General features: G+C 40.3%; 1 protein-coding gene across 18 annotated transcripts in view; it reads right to left on the reverse strand.

Annotated features, from left to right (window-relative positions):
• sgip1a (SH3GL interacting endocytic adaptor 1a) overlaps nucleotides 1-21,792 on the reverse strand; it is an 82,910-nt gene that overhangs the window by 34,031 nt on the left and 27,087 nt on the right. The window lies entirely within an intron of this gene.

Raw genomic sequence — 21,792 nt, forward strand, 5'->3', positions numbered from 1 at the left:
CAGCTTCCCTAATGAAGGTGCAACAATACAAACTAAAACAGCACTCTGTACAGTGCATACCTCCGCCAAGGCCCAACAGTCCACTTTAATTCAGTCAAGCCTAATCCAATATCAAACTTGATAGCGCTGTATGACTCATAAAATTAAACCACCCATAAATGCTTAACCATAATTTAAGCTCACTAGATCTAGGATCCACATGAAATTGAACTCACTCATAGATACCAGCCACCTGACTATGCCTGTTTCTTCCATTAAGATTCATGCATTATTCCCTGAGAAATAAGCAGAAATGTCAAAAAATCTTGCATTGAGAGAAGGTTTGCAGAAAGCGGTTCAGTAGTTTTTGTGTAATCCTGCTGACAACCCAACCAGAAAAACAGAAGCAGACACGGGTGAAAACATAACCTCTGTGGTGGAGGTAATGATTGCTGTATTGTTAAAGCAACAAGTGTGAGAGTGTGTTTTGGCCCTGACAAAACTTTTGGTCACTTGATGTTTTAAATGCAAACTCAGGACCTTGACACAAACACTGGTAAAGAATGCGACAGTATACACATCTAACCCCAGCTGAGTGCAAGCGCAGGACAAAAGCAGCATACAAAAGAGAAGAAGTTAGCACATGGAATACTACAACCTCCAAAACACTTGACGCAATGATCAAACATCTCAACCTTATTTTGCCCTCTATTTTCTTCAGTCAACAAACTGAAAATGAAGCTTTCACCACAGATTTGCAGAAATGTTTTGTGTGTTCTGCCAACTCAAGATCAATCAGGATGTCATCTGGACTGAATTAACAACAGAAGTTCGCAAGAAATTGTTTACACAAAAGTAGGAAGTTCAATCACACTCCCTCTAGCTCTAGGTCACTTTAAGTATGTTTCATTTAACTCATTCAACTATACAATTATGCCAAACAAACACATCTCAAAAGCTCCTGGCTTGCCCTTACCCCAGATGAAAGCCCAGTTGTCCCCCTCCATTTTTTTTCTGACAAGACTCTCATTCTTCTTCGTCTTTGTCTGGTTGTGAACTCATCACATTATCTCATGACCAACCGATCTCTTCCTCATACCACATGCAGGTTCACACTGAGCTTAAGAGGCAGGAACCTGATGCTACCTCTCGCTAAACCGCACACATGAAAACGCACACACACAAACACACAGGCAAGGTATCATGATCGGGTTCTTGGTCTTCATCTGGTATTCAAATTCAACACCAGTGAGGACGCCACTCATGAATTAAAGACTTATGTCATCATTTCTTACATTTCATATAATTTCTTTACTACACTAATCTTTGCATCAGCATGGCTGCAGCCAAAGCAGGAAATCGATCCAAGAGAGGCCTGTTGGCCATGATAAGTATGAATGACCACTGTCAAAGCTCAAATAAATGTCCCACTGTGGAAGAAAAGCACTGAATATGCAAAGAGGAGGCACATTCACAAACACAAAGGCTTGTCCTCGTATTCAAAAAGGCAGGCACACATGTTAAGAGCAAATGCAGAGACATGCACACATGTCAAGAAACTGAGCTTGATGAATATTCATTGACACTAGAAGATCAGGTGTTAAGAAGCAGCACCTGTTTGTATAAAAAGATACCAAAGTCATTATTTAGAGAAGAAGAAGAAAAAGAGGAGATCTATAAAATATATATTGGAAGTGGAAATTAGAGACGGCTGTGGGCTTGAGCAAAGCAATAAATAACCAAACACTTCATTTTTTTAAGTGTGTTTCTACGAACAAAACACTGGTAAGGGGATTACTGAAACAATCACACTGCTTGTTTGGGTGTTTGAGAGTTGTTTGGTCATTCTGTATACAGATACAAAGGAAATTTCAACACTCGTGCACACATACAGACACTTCCTCCCCATGAGGTTTACTTTGTGTCCCTCAAATACTGAAGGTTTCATTTCCGTGAAGCTAGACTAAAGATTGCTTCTTCCTTCTGTTTCTGTGGCTTGACAGTTTCCCTCTCCCGGATCTTTGTGTGGCATCTGTCAGAGGCCTCACTACAAGGACTCAGTGTGCTCTCAGCCTGTAGCCTAAGAGATGGAGGGGGCTTAAATTGCTCAACAGCTGTTCTACAAAGCCAAGGAGGTTTTAACATTTCAGCTACAACTTCTATAGGTTCAGTCTGAATCTCTGCTGATGCTTCATTTCTTATGTTTTCTATTTATTTTCTGCTTTTTTCTGTGTAATGCTACCTGTTGATTCGATGTCAAAATCTGGTTGAACATAATTATCCACCATGATACTACTTTATTTTCTTCATTGTCTTAAAGCAGCTTGCTTCAAGCTAGCGACTTCTCTTTCACTTTTGGCACCATCAAGGCAAACCAAAGCACACTACTTTTTAAGATTCTGAATGTTGTGCGTTTTTAAACTGCACTTTCATTTTTGCAAGCTGTATTTAATCCAATTTGAACATTTATTTATGCTGCGATCACGTTTCAGACTATGTCTTCAATAAATACCTTTCCATATCTCTAACCCTCAGTTGGCCTCTCTTCTTTTTTTCTCCTTAAGTCTCTTCCCTTCTCGTGTGAATCCAGTGTTTCCCCCCAAGCAAGAGCTGACAGGTTTACAGCTGTGCTAATGAAAGCATTTTGTGCATGTGTCAGTGTGAACATGGCAGCCTTACCATGGCTACACAAGTCTGTATTCTGCATTCTGCATTATCTAAATCTATCTAATATTTATTTTTACTGTCTTTACCTTTGTTTCCCTTGACTTTGTTTATTTGTTTCCTATTTTTTCATTAGCTGGATGAGGATTACTCTGAGAAAATTAGGTTTAATATTTTAGTCGTTTTGCATACGAACAGTTCAAACACACACAAACTGTGTTCACACATGAGTCAACTGACAAGCGAAATTTGATAATAATGTAGTAACTTACTTACTACTTCATGTTTAGATCACAGCAGGACCTCAATCTGATTGGATGACGTTGATGTGAAAGAATACATGAATGCATATGGCAGGGGTTAATTAACAGAGGGGGAAATAACAGAGCAGGCAGTACACACTGTTTAATGACTTAATGGCTTCCGTTCAGAGGGATGCTAGCACAAGTGCTAACGTAATTAGTGGTCTCTTCTCAAGACACAGTAATGTAATTCTAGGAACAGCCATACGACATGAAGCCAAACAGGACAGGACACTGCCAAACCTAAAAACAACCCTGGATGACAGGGTGACGATGACTGACCAGAGTAAGACATTTACTAAAAAAGTGCCTATAGAAAGGAAGGGGAAGTATTTTAAAGGTAATGTTTATCTGGTCACTGAAAGGACTTCAAAATCTAGGGTTCAGGATAAATTTGGAGAGGTGGGAAGCTTACTTTAGAAAGGGTCCCAAGAAGTGAAAACAAACTCACAACAGGAGGAACACCACCCAGAGCACCACACAGCGTATTATTATTATTATAATAACGGTGAGGTCCACCCTTGAACCAACAGAGGGAGGTCTCCATGAACACTGCCTTCCACAAAAAGAACCACCCTGAAACACAGCATTTATACCTTTCTCCCATTATTAATCCAGTGCATGTGCACATAAACTCATTCCATTCAGAATGCAGATTCACACCTGGGACTTGTTATTATTATGTTATATATATTGTATGTGTATGTGTATGTGTGTATGTGTGTGTGTGTGTACTGTAAATATTAATAATAGGCCAAAATGTTGTTGTTGTGGATTGTTGTAGGATTGACACCAGTGTTGTCACCACAGCAACCCATGCAGATTCCTTGGTGATGTCTGTTCACAAAACTCAGATATGATCACTTACAAAAAAAGTGCAGACACTCCGTCTTTCAGATCTGATTTGAGAAACAAATCGGATTTGCCTGCTGCCTAAACATACCATAACGTTAAGTGTTATGAGTGAATCTTAAGCACCTATTGTGTGATTGTGATTGTGATCCCTTGGCCTTGCTTGTGTCTGCTTCCCAGAGCATTAGCTGCAGCTATGTTAGCCACAGAGTTAGAGAACTCAACTGGAAGGGACACCATGCTTTGGACACACACACACACACACACACAGACACAGACACAGACACACAGAAATGTAAGTTACACACTGTTGCACATATGTGCTACAGCACACACCCACTTGAACGCTTTTCTTTAAAGTAGAGCTCCACTTCTAGACAGGCAGAGCAGAAGCTGTTTAACAAGCTGCTCCAAAGGGGGAAGAGATGAAGAGGCTCTATAGACCAACCAACAAAACACACACACAGCTTGTGCTGCCAGCCACAGCAGAGCAAAGCGGACCAGGCCAGGCCACTCCAGACTCTGGATGGGAGACCTGTGCTGCTGTGCATAGTAAGTAGAGAGGACAATAATACACCATTGAGATCTAGATGCAGAAGAGAAAAAAAAAATCTGATGTTTATTGCTTTTCAATATGAATTTAGATATGACAGCTTTTAATTAACTTCTTGAACTCTCATTTGTTGAAAGGTGATCACATTTTCTAAATCTAATTCAGTGACTTTGTATTTCTGTCTATTAGTGAGCTCAGACCAAAAGCCAAGAGAATACTCGCCTTGAGTTTGGTCTGAATGCCCCATAAAAGTGAAAGAAAAACATGATAGCGTACAGCATGCATGTCAGAGCACGCTAGGTGGAAAAAGGGCATGAAGGAGTTAAAGAGTGACGACAGTACGTTGAGTTGTTTGGGGTATTGTGTCAAGCTGACAAAGCACGAGGAGAAGCATGTGGATCCACTGACAGGCAGGTATGCAGATTAGACGACAAGGTAACACGTAGTTAGCAGAACAGGACGAAGGCTCGTAGTCACATAAAAGTGCAGACTCAAAAATAAAAAAAAACATGCTGACAGACAGGCTGTAAGAAACAGTAAATAGACAAGGGGACAGGCAGACATATAGTAGACAAACTGAGAGATAGACAGACATATTGCAAACAGGAGGTTTAAAAGGCTCTTGGGTTGGAGTGACTCATTCACCCTCCTGGGCCCTGAGAGGCAGGAATAGGAGGAGCAAGCAGGTGAGGACAGAAAAGCTGCTCAAGGCTGGCAGATAGACCAACAATGACCTCGCACTGTTGCAACATTTCTGAGGCAGAAAATGCTCTAATAGGAGACACGTGACATGCAGCTATGTGAATGCAGCCTCCATTTTATTCATGCACTGTTCTGCAGAGCTGTGTGGAGCTGAAAATCTGATCTCAAAACTGAGTTGCATCGCTGAGAAGAGGCAGGGGGAGTGATGAGATAGATGTATTTATTTACTCAGGATGTGCTGAGGAGAACCATATTCTTCCATGCAGCAGCTACTATGCTGCACTCTCATGATCAACCTTTACATATGAAGCAGCATGTCTTAAGATTTAGAGATTGGAATTGATTTCAGAGGCTCCTACATTTGCACAAACATGGTTTTATAGAATGTCACACAAGCAAGAACAACAAGTGCACATAAAACCATTTGAGTCCCCCACTACATCTCTCTAAAGCCATCCATTTCCAACTACAGTTTCCTTGCTTGTCTCAGGACAGCACTTCTCTCACCTTCCTACCTCTGACCCAAAGATGGAGGAAGAATCTGAAAGAAGAGGCCAAGAGGAGAGAACTGGTGATGTCCCTCCTGTCTTATTACGTGGCAGCAGGAACAGAAAGCTAAGGGGGCACGGCATGAGAAAACATCCAGAAATGGCCACTGACAGCCATCACCTTCAGCCTCGCTGTGTGTTACAGTGAAAGAGCCTGTGTCAGTGTGGCAGGGGAAAGACAAAGAGACGGTGTCAGTTTGCGTTTGTGCCTGTGGATGCTAAAATTAGGCCTTGACTGTACTGTCCAGGTGGCTGCACTGTGAGCTATCAACTGTAACACTTGCAGTAACAACGTGCCCAATGCATACAAACACACCAACACACACACACACAGGATTTGGATGATACATTTCTGTTTTGCTGCACGGATGCACCCTTTGAAAAAAAAAGAAAAGACATATCATCGAGTGACGTCACCCACCACTAAGGAAAGTGGGTCAGGGCCAGAAACCATAAAGCAGCATGGCAGCAGTTGGTGCAGAGATGAACAAAAGATATTTGAGAACGGCAGGATGGTGATGATGCATCCATCTGTGCACTTCTTGTTTTCACTCTGTATCTAATATTTCATTCATATATGGTTAGTTTTATTTTTATTTTGAGGGATAAATAAGCATATCAGCATTCAACAGACAACGGCATGAATAATAGAATAATTATCTAAAAATAAAAAAACAGTATAAATGGCTTTCACAGTTTCATAGAGGCTAGGCTGACATCTTCAAAGTGCTGATTAGTCAGATTATGACATACTACAGATTAGTCAGTGCAAAAAAAGGTGTTCAAGCTTTAGTATTAAAAAATTGTCATTTTTAATCAAATTGTGAAATATGATTATTTGCTGGTTTTCTACGTTTTCTTTTATGTTGAACTGAATAATTTGACTCTTTGAAAAAAAAAATCACAAACTTTTTTTAATATGTCAAATTTGGCTCTTTCAAAGTGTGTTAAATGGTAAATGGACTTGCATTTCTATAGCGCTTTTCCAGTCTACTGACTAAGCACTTTACAACACTTGTGACGTTCACCCATTCACACACACATTCATACACTGATGGCAGAGGCTGCCATGCCAGGTGCCAACTGCTCATCAGGAGCAATTTGGGGTTCAGTATCTTGCTCAAGGACGCTTCGACATGCAGCTGGGGGAGCCGGGGATTCGAGCCAGTGACCTTCCGATTACTAGACGACCTGCTCTACCTCCTGAGCTACAGCCGCCCTACATTTTACAGTTTTTGTGATATCTAGTAGATGAATCAATGACAATCTGGAACTAGCAAATATAATCAAAGTTATTACAGCACATTATCAGACTAAAGCTAAATGTTATGCCAACAGTCTAAGATTATTTGCAGCACTTGTCTGGCTATCTCTCCCTCCACCCCCATCATTCTTATTCATCTCTTCCCCCCATCCTCCCTCCCTCCTTCCCTCCTGTCTCTATAAACAGCCAGCACTCATGGTTTCCATCCCCAGGCTGCATATAGCATCCACCAAGGACTGTGTGGCGAATGACCCTGCTGCACAATCAACAAAGTGGCTTTTAACGTGGATGTTTGGCACAAAGACACAGGGAGTAGATGTATTTTCCACCTGTCTGTCCATTTATTGACACAAGACTTTCATAGATCGGAGAGGCAGATATGGGAACCGAGTGCCCTCTCCGCCTCCAGCTGGTGCTCAAAGCGCTCCTGCTCATGTCACAGTGTGATACTTCTGCTATTTCCTACAAGTCTTCTTGTTTTAATATAAACAGCAAATGGATGGTTGTTTCTTACCAGATAATGTGAATTATAATGATGCTGTCACTTTGTGAGATTCAATCCAGATACATGGTGTGACGGTTTAAGCATATCACTCGAAGCATTAGCAAATCACAAATGTGAATTTAAGGTCTTGAGATCAGCAGGGATTATTGCTCCGAGGTCTTTGTAAAACACTTAGTTCATTGTTTTGTTTTTTTTCCATTTATTGTGTCTTTTCTACATCTACACACACTGGAAACAGTTTGAAGCTTCTAAACTTTACAACAATACAGCTTGAAGGTGGCCTATAGTTGTTGGTCAAAATTTTTATACAAGCCCCTTCAAATGTCTCCAGTGACTATATCTATCTATATATATATATATATATATGGGTGTTGCCAAACTACAAAACCCCTGCTAGGCCTCCGACTCCTCCCTGGAGATGAGCCCACTGCTATTTCAGTCATGTCCTCCTATCAAAACAGATCACCACAGCCGCCACTGAGGGGGTAAAAAAACAAAAAGTAGAAATCATGCCTCCTTCTTTCGTCTACATTAATCTGACAGTACCCAGAAATGTCATCTGCATCCTCCCAGCTGAACTCCATTACCATAGGAAGATAAAATAGTAAGGTGAGAAAAATATCTTCTTTTCCCTTTTTATGCATGCTGCATTTTAGAGCATTTGCATAGTTACCTGGCACATTAACTTAGCTGTGAAGTGACGTTCAACAATCAGTTCAGCTAGAGCAGCAGTTGTTCCACAGACGCTGGGGCAAAGCAAAGCCATCCGTCTTATTTGTGTGTCTTTTCCCAAATGTACACTCGCTGTGCACATCAGCCTCCATCACCAGCACACTGTGTGCTCGCTAGATGGGCCTGCTGTTTCTCATTCCTCATGATGATATTTCTATTCTCGTAAAAGTTTCTGTGCATAAATTTAGAGATACATTTGCATTAAGTCAATAAACACACGTCCCCTCCTTGCACAAACTACTGACACAAATAGAAAACACTCTCATGGTTATCAGTGAGGTGTGAGACTGAGGTGCTAGCTGCCTGCATGACAACAACCTGAAAATCAGCCTCTAAAAGCTACTGTAATTGGACAGAAATATTTCTTTCCTCATTTCAAGCCTCCTCTGGGACAGTGAGGCCACTTGTGACGTCAGCTAGTGTGATATTGTCTGGTTTTCAAGGCTAAAGCTGCTCTGGTGTTTTAGCCGTTGGCTAGACAACAAAAACGAATGCAAGACACCTCCACAGTCGAGTGGATTTGTCAGCCTATAAGGATCCTGACAGTTTCACCTTTTCTTCAGTGCACTGTCCCATTTCTGTCCATGCATTCTAATCATCATTGTAGATACCACATTAATACACAGCTGGCCTGTAGCAGGAGAGGTGATTAACAGTTTTGTGTTGAATTTCATAATGTGCACACATATGATGTAACACAAATACAGTGTATTACAGATATTACAAGTACATGGGGCATGCATTCCTTTACATTTCTTTCAGGCCCCCTTGCAGCCTCGCCTTTCTGAAAGCAGACACACCAAAAGCTAAAATTACAGCAACCTTCTTTGAAATTACATTGTGCTTATCATCATTCAAAACACAAGGCTACAATGAATTTAGTGCATAAGGAAGCCCGACTGCAGCTCCAACTGCCCTTAGCAAAGTGTTCCTGCTGCTGACCTTTGAAAACAAAGCAAATTAAATTTTGCTGTTTGCTCTCCCTGCCGTAGGTCTCTGTTTTTTCTGGCACTGGGCTAAAACACTAAAGATCTTGATTATTGCTCCTCCCATTTATGTGAAGCTAAAGATAGACATTTGATCAGTTCTCAGTGCTCCAGTTTGGCTCTGTTACAATCACATATTGATCAAGACTCTCCCCCTGGATGTAGTTTTCTAAGGAGAAGTGTACGACATAATTTACACTGACGGTTACGTACAGGAAATAATAGTATATAGGATAGGGTTAGAAGATGCACACTGCTGTAAAACAGTGCAACTACAGTACAACTCATGCTACAGAGTGCTAAAAATAAACTGAACAAATCAATCAAACTAATATAAAAAAGTAATATATAACAAATGTAAGCAATATAAAGAAGTTTCACAAATTTTAATATGAATAGATAAAAAATAAAACAAAAAATACAAAATGTCAAAGAAAGACAAATCATTTGTAAAAAAATTAATAAAAAAATCTTTGACACTGTACTTCATATAAAAAAAAATCTGATATAATACCAGCCACTGCAATGACTCCCTGGCATACTGACTGGTGGCTTGTGTTTATCTCATTAGTATGTTTCCTTCAAGTGTAAAAGGAAAAACTTAAAGCCTACCCACAGATCAACATGAATCCCCATGTGTTTATTGATTCGATCTGTTTTTACTGACAACTGATCAATATTTCGACCCATTAAGCATGCTTGTCAGGATTATCTGTCCGATACATCACTGCAGCATAGCAGAACCAGCATAATCACAGTAGAAATGAGATAAGTATAATTTTAAGCCCCTTTAATATATTTTTTCAACTAAATGACTGCAAGGGCTGCTATTACTGATGATCTCACTAAGGACCAACAACCCAGAATGACGCTCTATGGTAATTTCAGCCACAGTTAACTCAAAACCACCAAAATTCTGGTTCATATAAAACTGTTCACATCATCTCTCATCCAGCGAATTCACATGAGCCAATTTTACACTGCCAACCTATCAAAGGGTGGTGGAGAGCTAAGAAAACTGGTGAACATTCAGTAAGGGAAGCACATTTTTCTGAGGAACAACAGACAGACCAAGCCAGATACTACATCAGATTAGTATTCTTCCACTGTTATCTGCATGTGTTCTGATTCCACTAGATGTAGGTAGGAGGGAATAAGAAGTTATTAAGACTATATCAGTATATAAGCATCTTGATGCAAGTCTGTGCTTTTCTGCCCATCATTTTTCAGGCTGTTACTGCATTGTTTGCATCTGATTATTGTGAAGATATTTATGCAAATATCAGATTCAAGGTTTGCCTCAATTCACAGACAAGAGTATTCTAAGATTGTGAAAAAGCAAATATGCAAAACACATAAAATGTTAATGACTTAGCTGTCCAGATATTTTAATATCAAATGCAATGATTTAATGTTGGTGAGCCATAAGACAAAAGGCAGTGTGGTGTACAATGAAGTGTGATTCACAAATGACAGGATGGATAATTTCTTTCTTTCAAAAATGGAAGATCTGTGTTTGCACTCAGTCTGAACTCTCCATTGTATTAAGAAGGAGGACGGAGGAGGAGGATGAGGGGGAGGAGGGATGGAGGGTCTGTGGTGAGAAACACTTGAGACACACACACACACACACACACACACACACACACGCGCACACACACACACACACACACACACACACACACACACACGCACACACACACGCACACACACACACCTACAACTACATACGAAGCAAACAAGCGCACATTTGGTATGAGTCACTGATGAATCAATTTTACAATTTTACAGAACAGATTGGCCAGTAATGATTAAGAATAAACAACTAAGCAGATACATGAAAAGTGCTCCTTGTGGCTGTTCACACACTTTGACAACGTAGGACATTTTTTTTTTTACTTCACCCAGGCATAATTGCAATTGCAAACACGCACATGGCTGCAATTGCAATTACGCCTAAAAATTTATTTTTGATCAAATCAAATTTAAACAAATGAATGTGTTGTCCACAACCTAGTATTTGCTTACCAACATCTCAGATACCATCTGACTTAACCTTTAAACAGGAGGGGAATCTGGATCAGCCAGTCTCATCCATCTCCTGTGGGTGGATCAATCTGATTAAATCAGCATGGGTGGAGAAAGGGTTTGTCAAACTCTGATGATTTCAGTTTAATTCGTATTTGCTGAGGAGTTCAATGCTCTACAACAAAACTGAATATGACATAGCCAAGATCGGAAAGTGCCCAATGATATTGCCCAATCTCATACCAAAATTGGCAAATTGCTAAAACAACTACGATAATCTGCCGGTATTTGTTCTGCCTTTTGTTGTCTTATTAATTAACATCACAAACCCATATTGCAGTAGCTCTATGATAAACTAAATGCCTTTGTGCACATACAAGGGCTTAACAAAATATCATGCAGCTCTGCAATCTGACATAACAGCCCTGCAACAATCATTCCCCTTCTGCAGCTTATGAATGTTAAATCCTTGCTTTACAAAGGTAGTATTTGTTGCAGGGCAATGGTGCTGGGTGGCATAATAAGCATTCATAATACTGTCGCACAATATTAAGGAGCTACTGTACATTTGCAGGCCAAACTGTATGGATGAATGTAGAAAACCAGGTGTTTTAGTGGAGTTTTTCGGCATAAATTAATTAGCTTCGGCTTCATCCAAACCATAATTAGGATCTTAGAACAGCAGTTTGAGTGTTATTTACCCTACTTGATTGCTTTGATGGTAAAACTGTGACTTTATTAGGAGAGTTGAGATAATAAAATCCATCAACTAAATTTACAACAGTGAAACGGTATGCTATGCTACAGAAACTCTGCTCCCACTTTCAATTACACACAATAAACCTTTCCTTTATGATCCCCAGCACTGCTTTATATCAACGTTCCATAAAGTAGGTGTGTGTCTAAGAGTGTGAGTGTCTGTTAGTAGAGTCCTGGGAACCACAACATTTGTCTTGCCAATGTACTGTATAGGCACTCCTCTCAGTGTCAAATCCCTTTTTTAAAGCGGTCAGTGCAACAAGTAACCAATCAGATAGATGGCTTTGATTCCAACTGATATACTCTCGTAAAAACCGGGGCTGGACATTGAGTAATGATGGAGGGATGAACTGACTATTCATAAAAACTACTATTAAATCATTTAACTGATGAGTTTAACAAACCTTTCACTTACATAATTGTATTGTCCTTACTTTGTCCTTTCGGATTTCTCTTTTTTCTATTCTGATCCTCTTTTACTTCATGTAATTCCATGTCTCCATGTGTGCATATAAAAGTGGAGGTAAAGCTGAGAATAATTAATAAAGGGCCTCCCCTCCCTAAAGTCCTGTTAGTAAGATAAGGTCATTCATCAGAGTGTCAGTTCCTCATAGGTCAGCACTGCTTCAATACTTTGCAAAGAGCAAATAGACTGAGAACTAAACTCTGAGCACTTCAGAGTCTCTAGAGACCCCATCGCATAGAACTTTTAGTTCATGTAACTTCATTCTTTGTAGGGACGGTTTAATTTGTTGTAGTGATGAAATTATTAATTGATTACTTGAATAGCTGATTAGTTGGCTCATCCATTAATTGTTAAATGTGTTTATCTGATTAAAAATATCACATATTTGCTAGTTACAGCTTCTTTCAGGAAGAAATTTGTGTAAAATAAAATAATTAAAACGAAAAACTACTGATACGTTTTAATTGCTGCCCTGTTTGCATTTTCATTATAAAACTCGTAACCAAACACTTTTGAATCCCTATTGTCTGCTAATTTAAGTTAAAGGCAAACTCAACTGATTTTACACTTTATGATTATACTTACAACCTACATTGGGAGCACTACTCAGCCCATGAAAATGGCTGTACGATATTTTATGTGGCTCTTTAGGAGCTTTGTCAATTGTGAGAAAATAGCATTGACAATGTCATAAGAGGTTTCCTCAGTCTAGATTTAGATGCTACATATTTTTTAGCAGAAAACTGAGGTTGGGAGTATGAAAGATGCTGTACAACTGCGCTATAGGAAATTCAGCATTTTTGGAGCTTAATTGATACTATGGACCCATAAAGTCTATCTCTTGTGAGTCCTCAAGCATTATAGAAGTGTAATAGTAGAAAGCTGAAGTACAAACAAAACTGGATGCTGTTAGCAGCAATGTTACTAAGGAAGATTTGTTTATATTGTCTCTCTAGATGCTTTGTTTTCATTTCAAGTCCTTGTACTTCATAAAAAAGGGGGATGTTTTTGGCTTTCCCAGCAGCCAATCAGGCATTTCATTTACCACGCTAGCTATATGATTCATCTAAAATTAAGGTTAAGACAATTAAGACATGTGGGTATGTGTGCATGAGATGTATGAAAGAGAGGAAAAGAGACACAGGCAGAGAAGCAAACAGTAGATGGCCCAGAAGGAAAAGTTTCCACATGAGCACCAGGCCGTGTGTGTGTGTGTGTGTGTGGTCTTGTCGAGATGAGGCTTGACAGAAAGTTGATATGTATCAGTAGCTTAGATGCAGCCATGTCATGTCCTCCTATTTGCCCCAGGGAGCACAGGAAATTACTTTGTTTGTAGAAAAAAACAATTATGAAAATGAGGATGGAAAAGGGGGGAGAGAGAAGGAAAATACAACACAGCGTCTCTGAGGAGACACAGAAGTGACAAGACTCACATCGAAATGGATAAGCTCAGCGACAAAGGCTCCATCTTCTCCTCCATCTCCTTAAAAACTGGCCCAAATTCCTGTGGATTACATTTGCCTTATTCCCTCCCAACAATCTAATCTCAGTTCATTCCGGTTAAGGCCGACCACTGACTCCACCCCTCCCCTGTTCACACCCAGATTATAGGTTTGGTCAGCTTTTGGTTGGAGAAGGAATGTCCTGACTGTCTATGGTTCATTAAGACAGGGGCTTATTAAAAACCTCTGACTACATCTTCTCACAGTACCAGTGCTCAAATAAAGAACCATTGACATCCTTGAAAGGTGGAGCACTGTTTGTCTCTTGAGGGTGAGGGGAGGGGGGGAGTGAAAGTAAGAGTGACACAAGGAGGGTGAGAAGCAGAGGGAGAGAGGGGATGTGGAGAGACCACGATGAACCATAAGATCTGGAACCACTTTGAGGGAACACACCATCAATTCCAGTGTCACTCTAATGGCCAGTAATCTGGTGCTCTGGAAATTCTTATATAACCTGCAGGTTGAGTGAGGCTACACATGCAGGCTGTGTCTAACCTCATGGTGTAGGTAAATACAGTCAAGTTGTACCATAACCTGGAGATATGATCTAAACATAGTAAATTACAGTATAGAACACCCAGCTGGGAACAGGGTTCATCCTGCTGGCTCAGTCTGGTTGTGCGCGCACACACACACACACACACACACACACACACACACACACACACACACACACACACACACACACACACACACACACACACACACACACACACACACACACACACACACACACACACACACACACACCATGTACAACCTTTGCACAGGCATCTGTTTAAATTATGACTCATGAACTGTTTGTTTTTCTCCCATCTTTCTCCTACCATTTTTGACAGTGTGAACCTGCAAAAGCCAACAGGAATAGAGTCAAGAGAACAAGAAGAGAGGATAGAAAGGTTTAAACAAATCTAATATTCTATTCTTTAATAGAGTTTAGGGATTGCACCTTACCTGCTTGGTATTTTTACGTCTCAAATAGGACATGTTTGTCAGTACTGCTGCTAACATTTGGTACAAAAGGTACTAAAAAAAGACATTGTTCTTCGAGGCTGCATGTTATGTAACACGCTGGTACTTCTAAAACAACAAATGGGGGCCATTGCAGGAGAATTCTGCTACAACTGCTGCTCTAAATGGAGGACAGTGTGACTCTGTATATCAAGCAGCAGTCCTGCAGCAGTTGCATGCATGCAAAGACACAGAAATAACAACATATATAGAAAAGGATGCATACAGGCATGCACCATGTACAACTATACATCACTGCGCTCTAATGAGACAGTGCTAAAAACCATCTGAGATCGGTGCTGGATTACACCCTGCTCCCCTCTCTGACTCACGCTGCGATTAAAATGAATATGAAACACCTTTTCTTATTGCTGATATTTTGTGAGGGTTTCAATTTCGATGAAAAGAAGCAGAAGGCATACATTCTTATTTTGTTATTGAAGAATGAGATGATGAGATGATGAGATATGTTAGCTTCAGGGCTTTCAAATGAGAAACTTTAACCATAAAGTAAACAGTCGCTAACATAATGTCCCTTGGGGGCAGAATTACATTGACATTTCTCTGTACTTGGATACTAAAAGATTCCAATTTCCACTTCTGTTTAAGGCAAACGGAGCTTAATAGTTGCTGATGTTGCTTTAAAAACATTCAGGGAACACCTGACATGAACACAAATGCTGCTGAACAGTGCTGACGACGATCTCCATTTGAGTTGACAAATGCGTGCAAATATAAGTATAGGCACAGAGCCAGAGGGGGGAAGAGACGACAAACCAAAACCTTGTGATTCTGGCACAAAAAAGCCTTCAGCACGGGTGGAGAAAAGGTTGTCAAACAGGATGAGGGTTTAATTCAAATCAACCTCAAAACAGCCCTCGAAGTCAACACATTCTGCTGATGTTTTAAGGCCTGGTGAGAAAGTCTTCAATCTCTAAGAAATACGACAGGAAGGCATTCTTATTCCTGCATCGCCCTCACCAACTATAGATAGTGGTTATCATTGTGGTTAAGTGAGAGGAGTAACTTCTCTTTCCTCCAATCTCCCTTTTAATTTGGACAAATTGAAGTCTGGTCACATGGGGTCTGTGTAGGCCAATTGTTTTGGAAGGTATGCTAAATTAATAAGTATGAATCTTACTCAGTCCGTGACCAATGAGGTCAAAGAGGTACTAAATCTCTGAGAAAATATGAAACAATGGCAGGAGTGATGAGCCTTTCGTGTGATGAGAAACACTGCAAATCGATTCCCATTCATTTCTACCTTTGTCCCTCCTCTCTGACAGCGATACAGCAGCAACCCGAGCAAACTAATGGCGATATATAAACTGATGTACTCTGAAACACTTTGATATCAATCTGTCTTTTCTTGTATCTAATCTATTGCTGTTTCTGTTCTGTCTGGCCTTATCAGTCTGTCACTTCTCCAATGCTGACTTTGTAACAATGCATAATAAACTCTGATGAGATAAAATAAAGTCAACTCATGCCACACTACAAGACCTCCTCTGTCTTTCTGACGTGACGTTTACCCTCAACTAGGGTGACAAGCAAAATCACTCCGACATTATTGAGGCAGCACATAAAACATTCAACAACATCACATAGTAATCACATGGTAGAAATTAATCTGTTTGAGTCATCAAGATTTGCATACCAGACACAAAAATGGCGCCTATTCAGTCCAAGTGTGTCACAACCTCCGCAACATCACTCGTTTCAGTGTCATAACTGGAGCCATTCAGTCCAATACAATTTGGGAAGTCTAGAAGAAGCCGCACAATTGAATTATTTTATCCCCATTAAAGTTAGCCGGGCGCTAAACCGGAAGTTAGCCGACTTGGTCGGCGGAAGTCTCTTGTGCACATGCTCTATGGGCTGCACAATGCGGATGATCCTGGTATTTTCATACCTGGGAAGTTAAGCTTCTTCGGCTTCAAAATGCCACTGAGCAGCTTTCATAGGAATGAATGGGGATACAACGCCAACACTGTGTCCAGATTTAATATAATGTTCTTGGTGGACACAAGGTTCAAGTTCACGTCCAGTTTAAAATAAGACATTCATGGTTTGAATATTATTCATGACATTGGCTGAAGTCAAAATAAATTTTATAAAAATAAAATCAGGACCAACTGGAATTGTGACAGTTCACTGAACCAGTCTGGGGGCAAATGTGGAGGAACTCCTCTGAGTATTCAAGATGTGAAAACAGTTACCACTATGCCAAGCTGTAACACCGCATGTCAAAAGCCTAAAACACAGGAGCTGAGGTACAGCTGGAATCACAAAGTGCACTCCCCAAAAGAACACGTTTCTTCGCCGTCCTCCCAGGGTGAATCTTAACAATTTGCTGAACAATATTGGCATAAAAAATGACTCACAGACTAACAGGATATCAGAAATCCTTTGCGGCAATCTTTCATTATAGATACAGATACTGAACAGTGTACAAGCAACTCTTCTTTCAGTACTCCTCAGCAGTGTCTTACAGTGGGACTGCAGATGACAGGTGCTTTGTGCCATGTGGTTTAGTTTCACTGATGTGCTGTTTTCTCTCAGTTGCAGTTCCCTCTGCGCCTCTAACTCCCATGTCTCCCCGCTTCCCCCTTTCTCTCCCCCTCTGTCTTTCTCCCTGCTGATATGGTGAAAATCAATGGCTCCTCTATTCTGTGGAAGGCCTGATGTCTGCTAATGAAATTCTATCTGCTATGAGTCATCCATCTGATAGCTGCTGGGACAGCGACAGGCAGAAGGACCGTCTCTCCAGTATCATTTATGATCATCACACACACACACACACACACACACACACACACACACACACACACACACACACACACACACACACACACACACACACACACACACACACAGATGCACACCTTTATAGGTATAAACATTAATGTGTTGAGTTCAGGAGTAAACCCTGATAATTGAGGTCACTGTCCAAATTAAACTGCTCATATTAAGTGATTGACACACACACACAATTTCTTATGCAGTGACTGGGCTGTTATGGCCAAAGGGTAATGGCCAGTAGCACTGTGTGTGTTTTAACATACATTTTCAAATCAGGAAAAGTGAAAGGCCTATTTATTTACTAATACTAGGAATGTTTACTTTCATTCATTTATAATGAAATGCCAATGCCAGTTAGTTTTTTACTTTTATCTATTAATAATGAGACTGCCAGTTAGTTGTAATTGTGTTGGGATTCAGAGAAAGTTGAAAAAGTAATATTTAGTTAGGGTAAGTTATTTTTTTAAATGTTAAGTTATGTTTTTGGTTAGGGTTTTGCTTGATTTAAAAACATTGTGCACTCACCATGCTCTAATAAACACAACAATTTACTTTTTTTGAAATAAATTTCCATGGGAGTCAGTCTCCAGTGGTACACTGGAGTTTGCTGGGCATGTTTTATCTCTGGCTGACTTAACAGTGTCAGATATATAATAAACTATTCAACCACTGGTGTAAATATCTACAGTGCAACCGTTGCTGTGCACTGGGGCTCAGAAGCTGTCAGGGGCCTGCACGTGCACATATATTTTTGGCCACAAATGCTGTGGTGCCGTTTCCCCCTATTTGGATAAAAGTGAAGTGAAGAGACCTTGTTTTCATGTTTGAATAACAGGTAGCGCAACAGCACAAGCAGTTCAGTGCAGGGTTGTTGCTTTTTTGTCTAAATTTTGAAATGTAAGAAGGGCACATTTTTTAATTAATGCCTCTCAATCTTATATGAACAAACTGTTTTAACAATAGTTGATCTAAGTTATGTTTTCTTCGTTATATGACAGTTTCTAACTCGGATTGCAGGATGGGAAGATTAATGGTGAGCCTCTCCTTGGTGAAATAGTAATGGCCTGCTTTGCTATTGTGTTGTCCAATACCAACATATTTGTGATAAGCTAATATTGGCCAACTTATCAGCTGTGCCATTTTATTGGCCGGAGTCTAATGCACAAAATATTTTTTCAGATCACTTTGCAATCAGTTTTTAAGAAATATAAAAGCTATACATTACATGGGTGGAAAGATTGATTACGATCTGCAAAGTTACATAATTGTCAACAGTCTCTGACTCCCTGAGTCCAACATGACACCTCAGTCATCAGTGTTTCATTTTCTGTTGCTGAAAGAGCAGACATCAAACTGAGATTTGTCATCCCTGACTGTTAACTCTCCCTCACACAAACAGTATGCACACAGACTCATAATGACTGGTTGATACTTAGTGATAAAAGTTAGAGAGGTAGTGGATCAGTGCTTGTCTAGCCATGTCTTAAAGGCCAGTAACAATGACCTCATGTCATGTCTGCAAACACATCTTACTTGAGTTACACAAATCAGTGAATGTAAACACACTGAATTACAAACTGTTTTCTCTTCTCAGCTCTTTCACACAACCCTGAATGTTAACCAGGCCAACAATGTAATGTACACAGAGAGTGCAGAGACGTAAAGCCTCACACTCACACCAACAGAAACTCACAATGAAACAGTACAGCCTGAAAACATGTCAACCACAGCTGGCGATACACTTGTACACGCTGTGTTTCTATCTTTAATGACATCCTCAAAACACTCAGTTCATGAATCACATTTCTCTTACCCTAAAAACCCACATCCCTCTCTCCATCACTCTCTCTGCAGCCCTCCAAACTTACAATCCCTCCCTCATCACTACATCTCGCAACCCAACCAGTATCAATCCAAACGCTGCTAATCTCTTCCTGTAGCTGTGTCTCTGCGTCACTGTGCTAGTGCATCCTTCGCTGATTGAAACTGACATCTGTTTGCACTGGTCTGGCTCAAAGCCATACAGTGCAAATACACACGGAGTGCAGGACCCAAACACATGTACAGATATGGCTAAAGAAGGGATCTGTCACACAGACGCTGACAAAAACAATGCCACTTTTTCTAATAATGCTAGTTCTGAGAGGAAAAAAATTAAAATGGAAGGAGGCAGGAAGGAAGGAAGGGACTTGAAAACTGAAGCCTAATAAAAAAAAATTTAAAACCGATGTCAGCAGTCCATCTTTTTTTTCTTCTTGTATTTCAGTGTTTCATGCCACTCCCTTAGATAGCTGGACATATGTATGATGGTTTGAGGTCATGTTGAAATACTTTAGCTTAAATATCATTGATAAAAGGCAGGTTTTCATGCAGCTGTCAGACTCAAAGAGTAAAAAATCGTTTTAGTGAGTCAAAAATCAGCATTAAACTGATGTATTCACCATTAGTAGAATTGCAATGGCTAGACATGCTATGGTTTCTCTTTATCATTTTTGTTTTTGTATGCCTCTAATTCCCCCCTTACAGTATTCATATACATACATAGAATACGTCATGCTTTTTCCCTGGGGCTTGTAATTTTTGGAAACTAAGGATATCACTGATTGAAGTAGATGATGCAAGTTGATGGTAAGTGGGTACTCCGAAAAACACGACAAAGCATCTCCACGGTGCATAAATAATCAGAATGATCATTTACGCTGATGTTTTAGCTATAAACAAGTAAAACGACCACCAATATGCAATCCATTTAACTGCAATAAGATTTCCTGTGAATTTATTAATTAAGCAGAGTCGAAGGAGACCGAGCCAAGCACTAACAGTCAGCTTGGGAGCAGAATACATTATGCAGAGAAGCACATTAATATTATATTGCCAAATAAATCCAACTTCCCTGAGGGTTTCCCTGCCACCACCATGTCTAGCAAACTCCCCTTCTATTATATGAAAGACAATGCTGGAGGAAGAGGGTGAAGGAGTTATTCACATCAACAGGACAAAAGAAGATGAGAAAGGTAATCACATGGGAAGGGGATGGTGGGAAGAGCAGACGTAGAAAAAAGAAGTTGATCCAGAGCAGTAATGTTTTGGAGAAAAAAAAAAATCACCACTTACAGCGGGTTCATACAGCGGCACAACTTGGCATGAGCAAAGCAATGCATTAGTAAACCATTCATGAGTTTGTTGATTTTTATTGACAGAAATGAGGATGTACCTGAAGCTGCCATTTTGAATCAAGGTACTAAAACAGATACAGAGAGGTAAATAAAAACAAACCAAAGTAAAATCTTGGGCACAAGTCAGTTCAACTCCCTCTAATACTTTCTACAATCACCCCTCCCACCACTTGAGCTGATCAGACTCCAAAAAAACAAAACAAAGAAGGAAGTGACTCAACAAAATACAGGCCTTTCATGATGATCGTACTGTCCTCCTCCCTCCCTCTGTATGTCTCCCTCTTGCCCTCTCCCTCCTGGGCTCTGACACGCACTGCTGCCCTCCATGTATCTCTTCCACTCTCACGCTATCCTACTTGGACATTTTAACTCACTTCATCTCCTTTTCCATCTCCGCCTCATTCCTCCTCATTTTGTTTTCACTGCCTCTTCTTTTTGGCACACTTTTCACTCTCCCTTTCTATTTCCCAGCTTGTGTCAGCTTCTTTCTCTGCATGTCTCTTTCATTGTCTTTCTCTCCTCTAATTGGGTACTGTGGATTGCTCTCCCTGCTGCACTGCTATGGATTCTGTAAAAGACACTATTATGAAAGCAGCATTTTAATGTCTCAGGACTGAGCGAGAGCGAGACAGGGAGACCTTGTAATTCACAGTTAGGCCCACAGAGGATCTAAGCCGTGACCTGAACACATCCTTATGGTGTGTGTGTGTGTAAGGATATGCTGATGATGAGTCAGTCAAACAGACAGCACAGCATGTCATTCAAAACAATTTGTACAAATAAGACTTATGTGTTGTATCACATAACAACACAGCAGCAATAAGATCATCAACAGGGTGCTGAACTACATTTAATTGGTGCTGGCCTGAATTCTGCTTGTTGATGGATCCATCAGAGACTTACTCTTCTCCTCTCTTATCACAAACCACGACACTATGATAAAACTAGAGCTACTGATTAA

Source organism: Pagrus pagrus, assembly GCF_965226575.1.
Source record: "Pagrus pagrus genome assembly, chromosome: 6".
NCBI classification, from domain to species: domain Eukaryota; kingdom Metazoa; phylum Chordata; class Actinopteri; order Spariformes; family Sparidae; genus Pagrus; species Pagrus pagrus.